Below are 5526 nucleotides of genomic sequence, written 5' to 3'. Positions count from 1 at the left end.
CTTGGTTGTGAAAAAATTCCTCATCCACCTTATTCTTCTGACCTTGCTCCTTCAGACTACCATTTGTTTCATAGTTTACAGAATCATTTGGGAGACATGACTTTCACAAGCCAGGAGGAGGTCGAAACTGACATTTCAAAATTCTTTGCTTTGAAACCAAAAGAGTTTTACATTGATGGGATTAAAAAGCTTGTAAATAGATGGAAAGAAGTCATAGATAATCAGAGAAAGTACATTGATGATTAAATTTCAATCAAATATAATATTTGATCACTTGTTTTCTTTATTCAGAATTCGGACAGAACTTATGGGATGACCCGATATATATATATATATATATATATATTTTTTTTTTTTTTTACTTGTTTCAGTCATTTAACTGGTGGCCACACTGGGGCGCTGCCTTGTATAATTTATTTCAGTTGAATGATTCAACCCCAGTGTTTATTTTTTTGTTAAGCCTGATCCTTATTCTATTGGTCACTTTTGCTGAACTGCTAAGTTAGCAGGATGTAAACACACCAACACCAGTTATCAAGTGGTGGTGGGGGACAAGCAAAGATATATATATATATATATATATATATACAACATATATGTACATGTCATACTGTTGCCATTTTATTTACTGCCAGTTATCCCTCCCTCTTCCCATGAACAACTTCCTTTTGACATCCATCCCTCCTTATCAACAACATTCCCCATTCATATCTAGCATCAACCACTTACTCACCCTTCTTCACCCCTCAATGCACTCACTGCTATATACATCTGGCCACTTCCCCCCTTAGCTCTCTTTCTCAATCTCAACCCACACTCATGCCACTTTATACCTTTTATGCATCCACAGCCACCCTTCATCTTTCTGTCACCACACTTTCATTTCTCCCCTATCTGTTATATTATTCTGCTGCTCATAACTCTTTTTCTATACTGCCAGACATCACTCTGCTTCACCTAAGGTACTTCTGTTGATATTTATCCTACATTCTTATCACCATCATCATTTGTAATTACCATCAACAAACTATCATCCTTCCTTGTTCACCATTCGTTATGTTTACCACAACCCAACGTCTCTAAATCTACCCCTACACTATTGTAACCTTTACGCATCCACTCTTCCTGATCTTTTATTTCCCATGCTCTCTTCTATTCACATTCTTGTACCTTCAGGGTATGCTCTAACCACCTTATCACCACTAATCACCATCTCCCTTTATGATTCCGTCCCATTTATTCCCCTGTATCATCCATATAAAATGTAGATTAGCCATGAATCACCTTCACAACAATAAACCTTCAATCATGTTTTAATCTATTATTTTTCAAATTCATTTTTCAAGAAATCAACACGCTCCGCTATGAACAAGGTATATAGCATAATATGTCTCCAAAAGAAGTTTTAATTAAAACTTTATTGCAAGTTTTATTCACTTGTTACTCACAAGTTTTATTCACTAATTGTACTCACTAGCGTAGCTAGTAGGGCAACGGCGATGTGTTTTTTGTGGGGTCCGGAGGAGGCAAACGGAAGGTCCGCCCTGGGCGGCACACACTATAGCTACGCTAGAGCTTGTACCCTATTCCAAAATCTCATACGCATCAAAGTATTGACATTCCCCACCATAAAAACCGCTGCTTTAACATAAAACAACACCTCGCATAAAACCACTGCCTTCTTTCCCATTCTCCTTCTCAATCGAAGCGGAACTTCAGTCTTGCGAGTTGAGACAATCACACAAACGTTGGTGTAGACAGGCAGACAGACAGATAGATAGATAGACGGAGAGACAGACAGATAGATAGATAGACGGAGAGACAGACAGATAGATAGATAGACGGAGAGACAGACAGATAGATAGATAGACGGAGAGACAGACAGATAGATAGATAGACGGAGAGACAGACAGATAGATAGATAGACGGAGAGACAGACAGATAGATAGATAGACGGAGAGACAGACAGATAGATAGATAGACGGAGAGACAGACAGATAGATAGATAGATAGATAGATAGATAGATAGATAGATAGATGGACGGACGAACGGACAGAAAGACAGACATACAGATAGATTGATAGATAGATAGACGGATAAAAAAATAGACAAACAGACAGACAGATAGATAGACGGACAGACAGAGATAGATAGATAGATAGATAGATAGATAGACATTTATACATACATACACACACTCGTGCGTGTGTGTACGTATACCTGTGTATGCATCATGTACTTATTTCGTCGATGAGTTCAGTTGTTCGATCAACTGAATGACCTCTTTCAATTAAACTGTGATGTAGCAGAGTATTCCGCAGACACGTGTACCCTAAACGTAACTGTCAGAAAGAATCTACGAGACACAGTGTGTCACAATCTCACCCTTCACAGGTTTCCAAACAGTTCCCGTGAAACTGATTGCATTCACATGGTTTTGGGTTGACACGAAGTTATGGCAAAAAAAAAAAAAAATGCTGAAAATGCCATGTAATGGAATCCAATCTGCGACCACGCCATTTACTGCGACCTTCTTCATCATTAGGGCGGTTGCGTCCATTCATGTGTACACACACACACACATACATACATACATACATACATACATATATATATATATACATATATATATATATATATATATAACAACTTATGACAGCATCAAGTCATAGTTCTTCTGTCACTATCTTCTATTAGAGTTCAGTCAAAAGCAGGATGCTTTATATGAATTCTGAAATGTCGTGTGGTTTTACTTTTTTGGTTTAGTTTTTGTTCGAGTGTGTTCTTTTAGGAATAATATTAATGAAGTAAATATTTTACTGAATAAGTAAATAATGAGCAAAGCAGATTAACTAACAAATAGTTAGAAAAAAACTTCCTCGAAATAAACTTAATTAAGATGTGTGTGTGTGTGTGTGTACAAAGAAATGTTCGTATTTAATAAAAATAAAGTTTATAGATCTTCGAAGAATATATCTATATTAAATAATAACTGTATATACATCTTCAAAGAATCTATTCCTATTATATAATAATGCTGCTAGTTGTCGGATATTGTTCATGTTTTGTTGACATCGGTTTCCATTGGCGAAGAATGTTTACAGACAGATGTAACTTCGTCTGCTTTGGCAACACTATAAAAATCAACCATGTCATTCCTCCTACCCCTTCTCCTCGAAATTAATAAGGAAACTGGTGGAAGTGGGGATTAATTTACAAAAATAAAAAGATTTAAAGCAAAATGAACACATAAAAATAATTGTTTTATTGATAATGAAGAGTTAATAATAAAAAAGTTGTTTTACTAGGCATAAGCGTAGTTCTGTAGGACAGGAATATAGCCGTATATAATCGGCAAATAATTTCATTGATCTAGAAGATGCGATACTTCATTCGATCCTGGAAGGATTTGAACTCTATTGAAGAAAGTAAAAAAATACTCTAAGAAATACCGTTCTGAAGACATCTAACAGGAGTTAATGTTGTATGTATAAGTGCTTATACAAGGATCAAAACCGATCTTGAATATCTCTGGTTGTAGTTTTATTACTACTACTACTATTTCAAACATAGGTACAAGGCCAGCAATTTTAAAACGAAAGGGTTAGTTCACACTATTGACCCCAGTCCTTGACCGGTACTTGATTTTATTGATCCCGATAGAACGAAAGGCAAAGCTGACCTCCACGAGATTTGAACTCAGACCATGAATAGCCGAAAGAAATACCGCAAGTCATTGCGGTATTTGTCCGACTCTCTACTGATTCTGCTACAAATAATAATGATTAGTTTTAGGATTACGTAAAAGACGTTTAGTTTATAAGAGAGGAAAGGAACAATTGAGGTTGTGAGATGTTCATACCTTTCTAACGAGAATGAAGAGGCTAGTGAAATTAACAACCAAGTACCGATGAAATAGAGACAATAATAATAATAATAAAATAATGAAGTTTTTTTCCTTTACCTGCAAATAGTTATTATATGAAGCGCGAAATTTGTCCGATATCCTATAAACAAGTATCACCGGCAGAATAGAAGTAAAGTTCTACTGTGTTTACTTCCTCCGCCTTCTACCTCTTCTTTCTCTACTTCTACTACCACTACTACTACTGTCACTACACTTTTTACTACTACTTAACCCACTCTTCCTTCTCCCCTTGTTTATTCTCTCCTTCTCTGCATGAGTTGGTTCACGTGACCAAAACAAAGCATTTTTTTTTTCTCGGTGGGCACTGTCATAGTATTTAGCTGTCAGAAGGCGGCGAGCTGGCAGAAATGTTAGTACGCCGGACGAAAAGCTTAGCGGTATTTCGTCTGCCGTTACGTTCTGAGTTCAAATTCCGCCGAGGTCGACTTTGCCTTTCATCCTTTCGGGGGTCGATAAATTAAGTACCAATTACGCACTGGGGTCGATGTAATTGACTTAATCCGTTCGTCTGTTCTTGTTTGTTCCCTCTATGTTTAGCCCCTTGTGGGCAATAACGAAATAGGTATTTAGCTGTCAGAAGTGAAAGTGGTTGTCCGAACTGTTAATTTCATCTGAACTAGAGGTCTGAATCAACGTCAGTTTGACAATCTTCTCATCGATATAGGTGTTACCTGTGGTTAGCCGAGGTGTCGTGTTGAAGTGTTTCTTTAATCTACGAGAAAAAATTGAATATTTCATGGAGAAAAAAAGCAAACCAGTGATAGAATTTCAATCACCAGAACGGCTGCACAATTTAGTATTTATCGTGGATATTACAGAGCACTTGAATAATTTGAACAAAATGCTGCAAGGCCATAAAAAGTTGTCAGTATTTTGAAAGCATACACGCGTCCAAGTTGAAGCAAACTTTGTGGGAGACACAATTGTCAGGTGGTGACCCTGCTCATTTTCTTTGTCTAAAAGATGTTGCGACTGCAGATAATCGGTACAAAGACAATATCACGGGATTGCTGCGAGAGTTTGAGCAATGGTTTCAAATTTTCGATGAACTTGAGACAGATTTCAGTCTTTCGCTCGCCATTTACAATCAACGCCTCTGATATGCCCCTCAACATCTAAGTTAAAATGATTGACTTGCAGTGTGATTCAGATTTGAAAAACAAATTTACCTCGGTGGGGTTGGGCATATTTTATCTAGCTAAAGTATCCCAAATTGACAGCCCTTGCTGCGAAAGTTTTGTGCATGTTCGGGACTACCTACTTTTATGAACAAGTTTTCTCTGTAATGAGCATCAATAAAACAAAGCTGCGCTCAAGGCTCACACATAGGCACCTAAACGACACCCTGAAATTGGCTGCTAATCAGGATTTGACGCCTGATATTGAAGCACTTGTGAAAGAGAAAAGAGGCCCAGTTTCAGGAACATATTGAAAATAAATTATAAAAAAATTATAAAAAATGTTTTTAAATGTTTTTTTTTTAATTTATTTATAAATTGTATACATTTACAAGGCAGTGTGATAACTCACAGTTCTCACTTTCACTTGTTCAATGTTTTGCAAAAAAAAAAATGTTCTTTAAACATGAACATTTACA

The 5526-nt window shown here is 36.7% G+C and overlaps 1 protein-coding gene across 2 annotated transcripts in view; it reads right to left on the bottom strand.

The window, feature by feature from the left end:
- The window catches only part of LOC106884520 (phospholipid-transporting ATPase ABCA7), a 289592-nt gene extending 285489 nt beyond the window's left edge, over nucleotides 1–4103 (bottom strand). For both annotated transcript variants that reach the window (XM_052969717.1, XM_052969718.1), the window contains exon 1: nucleotides 3966–4103. The gene's annotated coding sequence lies outside the window, so the exon portion shown is untranslated. The remainder of the gene's footprint in view (nucleotides 1–3965) is intronic.
- Between the last annotated feature and the right edge of the window lie 1423 nt (nucleotides 4104–5526).

The sequence above is a fragment of the Octopus bimaculoides genome, chromosome 7 (assembly GCF_001194135.2).
Source record: "Octopus bimaculoides isolate UCB-OBI-ISO-001 chromosome 7, ASM119413v2, whole genome shotgun sequence".
Taxonomy (NCBI): domain Eukaryota; kingdom Metazoa; phylum Mollusca; class Cephalopoda; order Octopoda; family Octopodidae; genus Octopus; species Octopus bimaculoides.
Note: the sequence above shows the minus strand (reverse complement) of the source record. Positions and strands in the feature narration are given on the sequence as shown.